Source organism: Penaeus monodon, chromosome 40 (assembly GCF_015228065.2).
Source record: "Penaeus monodon isolate SGIC_2016 chromosome 40, NSTDA_Pmon_1, whole genome shotgun sequence".
Lineage (NCBI taxonomy): Eukaryota > Metazoa > Arthropoda > Malacostraca > Decapoda > Penaeidae > Penaeus > Penaeus monodon.
The window spans coordinates 11444097-11454096 of NC_051425.1; the positions used below are offsets into that span (position 1 = coordinate 11444097).

Here is a 10000-nt window from a genome sequence, read left to right on the forward strand (position 1 = left end):
ACCACCACACACACTAAAATGCAGAAAAACATACATGAGAGAAAGAAAAGAGAAAAAACCTTACATGCAAAAGGACATCGATTTGCATACTAAACCAGAGTACGCGTTGTGAAGGACTTGCCAAGGTACGTAATAGACAAAAAAGCAGTAGTCTGCTGATTTTCCAGATTGCTCAGGGAATAAGTGTCCCTCTTGGTAGGCGAAGTGAAGAACGGACGTAGGACTTCCATTATTTGTGCAAAACAAGATGAAAAAGAGATAATTGAGAGGGCGAGGGAGGAGAGGGATGGATAGGAGGGAGCGAGAGGGGATGGGAGAGGTAAGAGAGAGAGAATGAGGGAGAGAGAGAGAGGAGAGCGAGAGAGAGAGAGAGAGAGAGAGAGAGAGAGAGAGAAGGTGAGTAAGAGAGAGGGATGGTGGGAGAGAGAAAGAGAGAGAAAGTGAGTGAGAGAGAGGGATACAGGGAAAGAGAGATATAGAGATAAATAGAGAGAGAGATGGAGAGAGAGAGAGAGAGAGAGAGAGTCTGTGTGTGTGTGTGTGTGTATTGCATCTGATGTAAATAAGCAGATAGATAGATATAAATCTATTTCACGCAAAGACACAAACGAAGTACCGTTTAAACATTTTTTTTTTTTTGGGGGGGGTGGGAAAAACCCTTTATCTTGCACACTACATTTCGAAGAGGTCGAGTCGAGATTCAGATCTATGCATGATGAGTATAAAATCAGTAAACCCGTTTGCAATAATATTTTAGAGATTAAGGCAACAGGATAAAGAAAACAAAAAAAAAAAAAAAAAAAAAAAATGATCCGTGAAGTAATCTAGAAAATGATGGTGATCATCTGGCATCCTGGACAGGCGCGCTTGCATCAAAATTATTCTCTCGGTTGCCAAGATACTTCAGTGCACCCGATGCAATGCAGAAATAATGTGTCCAAGGTATTGTTTTTCTTTTTTATACGTATATAGCTAGATTTTATATATTATAATGATATAGATAGATATATGATATAATAGATTATATAGATATATATATATCTCCCATCGTTTGTTTGAGGATTTAAGGAAAGAAAACTGCTTTCCGGGAATTTCTGGAAGTTTGAGAATTAGTGGAGAGTGCGGGGGGGGGGAAAGCTGACTAGTATGAGAAGGGGGTGGTGGTAAAGCGGGTTCTCGTTTCGGTTGTCACGCAGGTTGTTAATATATTTTTTGGTAAAATTAACAAAAAAAAAGACTCCAGTATCTTTATTATATTGTCACATAATAATTAGCATTTCTCGAAAATCGAAGGGCAAAAACCAGAATCGAAAAAAAAAAAAAATCACAGCAACAAGACCATTTTAGGGAAAAACAGCAGGATCAAAAGGGAAAAGATAAAAGAATGTTGCAAACCGAAATGAAGGTGTGGTCCAGAGAATGATTCTTTGCTGCCAAGGGGGAATTCCGGCCAACAGAGCTTTCAAAGTCCTTGTCCCGAGGAGGGCTTTTGGTGCCAAAGGCGGCGGCTGACACTTCTGCTGCAGTGAAGGGCCAGTTCTTTGTGTACTCTAAAAGAAATAAGGGCAGATAAAGAAAACCACGCGAAGGGGCATATATCTGTGTTTTATATTACATAATATATATATATATATAATATTATAGATATATATATATATATATATATATATAGATATGTGTGGGTGTGGGTGTGTGTGTGTGTGTGTTGTGTGTGGTGTGTGTGGGAATAGCATTATTTTTAAAAATGCATAAACAATTATACATTCAAACACAAACACACACACACACATCAGCACAACGGCGCGCGCCGCACACACACACAACATATAAGTATATACTAGTCTCTATATATATAATTAATATATATATATATATATATTTCCCCCCCTTAATAAATCAGTATATTGTAAAGAAATTAAGGGCAATAAGTATATGATAATAAGGAATAACCTCCGCAACGGATTTTGTGTCTTTTTTCAATATTTTCCCAAAAGTTTGAATTTCCCGCAACTGCTCGACTTGCCTCGCCACCAGGCCAAAACGTTCTTCTTCTGTTTCTTTCTCTTCTTCGGTCTGCTTCTCTTCTCCTTCTTCTCCGGCGGCCACGGCGGCGGCGGCGCAGGCCGCTCAGGCGGCCACGGCGGCCCGCGGCGCCGGCGGCGGCGGAGGCGGCGGCGGCGGCGGCGGCGGCTGAGAGGCGGCCAAGGCGGCGCGGCGGCAACGGCGGAGGCGGCGGCGGCGCAGGCGGGGCGGCGGGCGGCGGCGGAGGCGGAGGGCGGCGGCGCGCTGCGGAGGCGCCGGCGGGACACGGCTGAGGGCGGCGGAGGCCGGAGCAGGAGGCTGTCGGCGGCGCGGGGCGCGGCGCGGCCGGCGCCGGCGGCACTCTTGCGTCGCGGCGGCGCGGCTGTCGGCGGCGGCGCCCTGCGGCTGCTGCGCTGGGCCACGGCGGCGGCGGCGGCGGGCGGCGGCGGCGGCGGAGGCGGATGCGGCGGCGGCGGAGGCGCCGGCGTAGGCGTCGGCGGCGGCCACGGCGGCGCGGGCGCTGCTGCTCTGCTTCGGCGTGCGGCGTCGGCCAGGCGCGCTGCTGCGCCGCGGCGGGCGGGGCTGCTCTCCGGGCGTCGGCGCGGCTTCTTCGGGCGTCGCTTGTGTGTGCCGGTCGGCTGGCGTCTCCTTCTGCCGGTGGTGCGGCTCTCGGCGCCGCCGTCGGCCACGGGCTGCGTGGCCTGCGGGCCGGCGGCACACGGGGCGTCCGCAGGGCCGCCGCAGCCGCTCGGCGGCGGCTGCGGCGGCTGCGTCTGCGGCGGTCTGCGGGCGGCTGTTCTGCTCGTGAGGCCACGGCGGTGGCGGATGCTGCGGAGGCTGCGCGCGCCGGATGCTCGGCGCGTTGCGTCTGCGGCTTTCTTCTCCTTCTTCCACGGCGGCGGCTCTGGTCGTCGCTCTGCGTCTGCTCCTGCGAGCGGTCGGCGGCGCGGCGGCGGCGGCGGCTGCGGCGAGCGGCGGCGGCGGCGGCGAGCCACGGACCACATTCGGCGCTGCGCGACGCCTCCGCCTCGGCGGGCGTCGCGTGCTGCGGCGGCTGCGGCGGTCGGGCTGCTGCGTCGGAGGCGCTGGCGGCAACGCGTCTGCAGCGGATCTCGCTGATTTCGGCGCGGCGGGTGCTGCGTTTCGGCTGCGGCGGCGCGGCGTCGGCGGCGGTGCGCCGGCTGCCACGGCGGAGGCGGCGGCGTCGCGGCTGCGGCCGGCGAGGCTGCCGCGGCTGCGGCGGCGCGGATGCTTCGTCGGCGGCGGAGCGCGGCCACGGCGGCGGCTTCTTCGGCGGCTCGGCGGGAGGAGTCTCCGTCGCAAGCGTCTCTGCGGCGTCGGAGGCCACTTCGTGCGGCTGCCGTACGCCGGCGGAGGCTTCGTATTCGGCTGCGTGATGCTGCTGCGGTCGAGGCGTGTCCACGGCGGAGCGGCGGATTGCGGGCCGGCGGCGCGGGCGGGGCGCGGCGGCGGCGGCGGCTGCGTCGGCGGCGTCCGCCGCCTCCGCCGCCGCCGCAGCCTGCGCCAGCAGCCGCCGCGGCGGCGGCGGCGGCTGGGCGGCGGGCGGCGTGCGGCGGCGGCCAGGGCTGCGGCAGCGGCGGCGGCGTCGCGGCGGCGGCGCCGAGGCGGGGCGGAGGAGGGCGACGGCGGCGGGGAGGCGGCGGCGGCGGCGGCGGCGGCGAGGACGGCGCGTCCACCGGCGGCTGCGGCTGCGGCGGCGGCACGGGGAGCGGAAGGCGGGGCGGCGGCGGCGGCTGAGGCCAAGGAGGAGGCGGAGGAGGAGGAGGGCGGCGGGGAGGAAAAGGAGCGAGGCGGAGGACGGGGAAACAGTAGGAGGCAGGAGGGAGGGAGGCGGAGGCGGAGGAGGAAAATGGAGGCGGAGGCGGAGGAGGAGGAGGGGCGGCGGCGCGAGGAACTAAGGAGAAGGAGGCGGCGGAGGCGGGCGGAGAGGAGAATGTGAGGAAGAGAGGAACGGAGGAGGCAGGAGGAAGAGGAGGAGGAGGAGGAGAAAGGATGAAGGAGGGGGGATGGAGGAGGAGAGAGGATGGAGGAGGAGGGCAGGAGGAGGAGAGAAGGCGAGAAAAGGAGGAGGAGGAGGAGGATGCGGAGCGGAGGAGGAGGAGGGAGGAGGCTAGAGGAGGAGGAGGAGGGAGGAGGAGGAGGAGGAAGCAGACAAGAAGAAGATAAGAATGAAGAAGCAGGGAGAAGAACGAAGAGGAGGATGAGGGGAGGCGGAGGAGGCGGATGGGGAGGAGGCGGGAGGAGAAAGGAGGAGGAGGAGGAGGAGGAGTGAACAATGAGGCGGCGTGAGTGAGGAGGATGAGAGGAGAAGAGGAGGATGAGGATACTACGAAGATAGAAGACATGTGAAAAAAGCCTACGTAAGCCGACAGCAGAATGAATCGTTGCGAGTCTGATGTGATAAATTAGGTTGCTTCGTGCTTCGCAATGAATCCGCGAAGAAGCCTCCATCCTCCTACCTCCTACATCCTCCTACCCCTCCTCTTAGTCTTGTCTTCTTCTCGTCTTCTTCTCTTCCTCTACTCGAGTAAAACGTATATCATCACCATTGTACTTTGAAAAAAACGGTTTTACTCGATTCATAAAGTAACTTGCAGCCTCCCCCCCCCCTCCCCCCCTTAGCCGACAGTGCCCCTTGCCAACCTTTCTGCCAAATCATTCGCAAGTGAGAGCAACCCTAAATGCAATTGCAAACGATTTTTTTTAAAGGCGAAAAGAAAACGAAAAGGGAGGGATAGAACATTGAAAATGAAAAGGGAAGGGTAGATGAAGAAAAAAGAAAAATAAACAACAAAATGAGGAAATAGAACTGAATTGTCTTTTTTGTTTTATTAATATGGAGTGCAGAAAGTATATAATCATAGAAATGCCCCCTCTCTCTCTCTCTCTCTCTCTCTCTCTCTCTCTCTCTCTCTCTCTCTCCTCTCTCTCTCTCTCCCCTCTCTCTCTCTCTCTATCTGTCTCTCTCTCTCTCCTCTCTCTCTCCTCTCTCTCTCTCCTCTCTCTCTCTCTCTCTCTTTCTCTCTCTCTCTCTCTCTCTCTCTCTCTCTCCTTCTCTCTCTCTCTCTCTCTCTCATCTTCTCTCTCTCTCTCTCTCTCTTCTCTCTCTCTCTCTCTCTCTCTCTCTCTCTCTCTCTCTTGTCTCTCTTCTCTCTTTTCTCTCCTCTCTCTCTCTCTCTTCTCTCTCTTTCATCTCTCCTCTCTCTTCTCTCTCTCTTAAATTCGCAATCAAATCTGAGCAACTAGAAATAGCAATGACGTAACGACTCAACGAAAAGGAAAGAAATTGAATCAACGCGATCATTTGAACTGCAACGAATTCGAAAACTTATATCCATTTGTGTGTATTTACAAAATAATAATAATAATAATAATAATAATAACAGTAATGGTAAAAATAATTAAATAAATAAACAATGTCCCAAGTTGCTAGAATTAGTAAAGACACAACGCTTGTGTCTAAATTAGGGTAATGTCGCCAACCCATGTCACTTCCTTATTGCAGCTTTTCCCTTATGTCTGAAAGAGAGAGAGAGAGAGAGAGAAGAGAGAGAGAAGAGAGAGAGAGAAGAGAGAGAGAGAGAGAGAGAGAGAGAGAGAGAGAGAGAAAATGAGAGAGGGAGAGGGAGAGGGAGAGGGAGAGAGAAGGAGATATGGTTTGATAGATAGATAGACTGATAGACAGATAGATTGACTGATTGATAGATAGACAGATATAGAGAGAAAGAAAGAGAGAAAAGATAGAAAAGGAAAAAAAGGAGCAAGAGAGAGAAAGAAAAAGCGAAAAAGAAAGTAGTGTATTTAAATATATATATATATATATATATATATATATATATATATATATATATATATATATATATATATATATTAATAACACAAAGTTACTCATAAAAAAATGATAATAATAATAAATCCATAGATAAAAAAATCACCACACAGAGAATCAGGATTTACACCCCCCCCCCCACACACACACACACACTCTACATAAAAAAGGAAAAGCAAATAAAAACAAAACAGAAAAAAGCCGCCAACAGAGCCTCGGAGCATCGGGAGGGCGTCGCCAGCCGGAGCCCGATGTATAAATACCCTCAACGCCCTTGGATGCTGAGCGGATCTCGGTCGGACCTTGGCGATGCTGAGGCGCTCTCGGGATGTGGGCGGGGGAGGAAGGGCAGGTGGGCGGGGGAGGAAGGGCAGGTGGGCGGGGGAGGAAAGGGCAGGTGGGCGGGGGAGGAAGGGCAGGTGGGCGGGGAGGAAAGGCAGGTGGGCGGGGGAGGAAGGGCAGGTGGGCGGGGGAGGAAGGGCAGGTGGGCGGGGGAGGAAAGGCAGGTGGGCGGGGGAGGAAGGGCAGGTGGGCGGGGGAGGAAGGGCAGGTGGGCGGGGGAGGAGGGCAGGTGGGCGGAGGAAGGCAGGTGGGCGGGGGAGGGGCAGGGGCGGGAGAAGGGCAGGTGGGCGGGGGAGGAAGGCAGGTGGGCGGGGAGGAAGGCAGGTGGGCGGGGGAGGAAGGCAGGTGGGCGGGGAGGAAGGCAGGTGGGCGGGGGAGGAAGGGCAGGTGGGCGGGGGAGGAAGGGCAGGTGGGCGGGGGAGGAAGGGCAGGTGGGCGGGGGAGGAAAGGCAGGTGGGCGGGGGAGGAAAGGGCAGGTGGGTGGGCGGAGGTGTTTGTGGGGGTGGGGAGGGTGGGCTGGGGTGTGTTGGGTGGGGGAGGGAAGGGGAGGGAAGGAGGGGAGGGGTTGGAGGGGCGGGGGAGGGAAAGGGATGTAAGGGAGGAGGGTGGGATGGAGTGTGTGAGTGGGGGAGAGGAGGGGGTGAGGGTGTAGGAGGAGTGGGGGTGTTCGTGAGTGTGGGCTTGTGGGTGTGTGGGAGGAGGGAAGGGAACGGGTGTGGGCGTGCTTATGTGTGGGCGGGAGTGTGGGGGTGCGTGTTTGTGTGTGAGTGTGATAGAGGGGGGTGAGTGTATGTGTGGGAGGGTGTTTACGAGTTTTTGTAAGTGTGTGTGTATGTATGTATACATGTATGAATGTGTATGTGTTCGTGTGTGTGTGTGTATGTGTGTGTGTGTGTGTGTGTGTGTGTGTGTGTGTGTGTGTTGTGTGTGTGTGTGTGTGTGTGTGTGTGAGTTTGTGTGTGTGTGTGTGTGTGTGTGTGTGCGCGCGCGTGTGTGTGTGTGTGTGTGTGCATGTTTAAGTGTATGAATATATGTTCATATGTAAGAAATTTACGTAAAGCTATGTCTCTCTGAGTACATACAGAATGAGCGAAAACTAAGAGTCATTTACATATGGAAAAAGAAAATGCCAAAGTTCAACGAAAATCAACGGAAAACGAGACATGCATTTATATAGATATAGACTAAGCGAAGAACAGAGAGAGAGATATCTGTGCACGCACAAGGGAAGAAGAAAAAGTGATGAATATATATTGTAAGAGGAATGAGAGGGAGGAAAAAAATATTTATGGCTGTTTATAAGAAAATGAGTGAATGAAAAGAAGAGGAATTTATTAGTATATAAATAACTTATGGGCGATGAAGAGGAGATACGTGAATGTGCGAATGTAAAGACAGACAGACAGACAGAGACAGAGACAGAGAATGAGAGAGAAAGAGAATGAATTAAGCAGACAGACAGATAGTCACAGACATAGACAAAAAAGACATAGACAGAGAGATGAAATCAAACAGATATATGAATAAACGAACAGGCAAAGATATGACCGGATAACCACGTGCATAAAGAAAGTGACAGACAGACAATCTATACAAAGATATGACATATATATATATATATATATATATATATATATATATATATATATATATATATGTATATATATATATAAATAAATATATATATATATATATATATATATATTATATATATATATATATATATATATTATAATATATATGTGTGTGTGTGTGTGTGTGTGTGTGTGTGTGTGTGTGTGTGTGTGTGTGTGTGTGTGTATTATTTTCCCTTTTCTCTTTCTCCTCTTTTATGAATAGTAGAGCAAAGATGAATTTATAAAATAAAAAAGTACACGAATAAAGAGATAAACAAATAAATAGATAGATAAATGAATGAATAAATAAATAAATTAATTAATAAAGAGATAAACAAACAAACAAACAAGTAGATACCGAAACAAGCAAATAATCGAAAACAAAAAACAAACAAATACACAACCAAAAAAAAAAAAAAAAGGAATAATAATAATAATAAGAAGAAGAAAAAAAACTTCATGACTTCATAATAAACTTAATCAACAACAAAAGCAACAACAACAGCAACAACAACAACAACAGCAACAACAACACGAATCAAGCTGGTATTACCAAGTGTAAAAGAGGTTACTTTTAGACGAACTAGGGTTGGGGATGGCGGCGCCGCCAGGTGGCTGCCCAGAACCGACTCTCCGGACGATGCCGCCGTTTCTTCCTCCTCCTCCTCCTTTTCGTACTATTATTCGTTTCCGATTGTTCGTCTTGTTCTCTTTGTTGTTGTTCTTGATCTTGTTGTTGTTCTTCGTCTTCTTCTTCTTCTTCTTCTTCTTCTTCTTCTTCTTCTTCTTCTTCTTCTTCTTCTTCGTCTTCGTCTTCGTCTTCTTCTTCTTCTTCTACTTCTTCTTCCTCTTCCTATTTTGAGTTTTACATTTCTTTTAACTTTTATTCGTATTTTTGTTCTTATTCTTCGTCCTGTACCTACTTTTCTTCCTGCCCCTTCTCCTTCTCCTCATCCTTTCCCGTCTCCTCATCCTTCTCCTCTTCCTTCCCCTTCTCTTTCTCTTCCTCCTCCTCATTTTCTTCTTCTCCCTCTTCTTCTCACTCCTTCTCTTCTTCTTCTTCTCCTCCTCCTCTTTTTCCTCATCCTTCTCCTCTTCCTATGCTATACTTCACTATAATATACACTCTTTTGCTTTCACTCACTAAATCCGACAAGACAGAGGAGATTTGCCATATTTATATAACTTCTCTATCTATGTCTGTCTGTCTGCCTCCCCCTCTCCCTTTCCATCTCACTCTCATTATCTTTATCACTCATTCTCACTCTCCCTCTCCCTTTTCCCCCTCTCCCACTCTTCCTCCTCTTCTTCTTCTCCCTTCCTCCTCTTTTCCTCTCCTCTCTCCTCTTCCTTCTCCTCTCCTTACTCCCTCTCCCTCCCTCTCCTTTTCCCTCCCCCTCTCCCCTTCCCTCCCTCTCCTTTTCCCTCTCCCTCTCCCTCTAACTCCCTTTCCCTCTCCTTCTCTCCCCTCTCTACCGTGACCAGAGATCCTTGCACAAAAAGACTTGACCTAAGGGCCTATTCTTCTTCTTCTTCTTCTTCTTCTAAAAAAAAAAAAAAGTAAGATCTAGTGATATGAATGTACTGTGATCTTTGTTTGGGTTTCTTGAAGATGTTCCTCTTTTGTTATTGTTATTTTTCTTTGTTTCTATTTTGTCTTCCTCTTTCTTTTTTCTCTTTTCTTTCTCAGTTTGTCGAAGAAGATTCACTCCCGACGCGTTCAGCATTCACAATCATTTGAGTTCAATTCGATGATGAGATCGTTGTTTGAGATGATGATGCAAGGTCGTGACCATTTTATCATTATCATTATCATTATAAGTAGTAGTTGTATCGTTATTGTTTATTTATTTATTTATCATTATCATTATTGCAATCATCAATATTATTATTATTATTATTATTATTATTATTATTATTATTATTATTATTATTATTATTATTATTATTGTTATTATTATTATATTATTATTATTATTATTATCATTATATTATTATTTATTATTATTATTATTATTATATTATTATATTATTATTTTATACATTATTATTATTATTATTATTATTATTATTATTATTATTATTATTATTATTATTATTATTATTATTATTATCATTATTATCATCATCATCGTTATTTTAGTACTTTCACTAATTCATACACTTCTCC

The 10000-nt window shown here is 48.8% G+C and overlaps 1 long non-coding RNA gene across 1 annotated transcript in view; it reads left to right on the forward strand.

Annotated features, from left to right (window-relative positions):
• LOC119597834 overlaps positions 1-10000 on the forward strand; it is a 20641-nt gene that overhangs the window by 5890 nt on the left and 4751 nt on the right. The window lies entirely within an intron of this gene.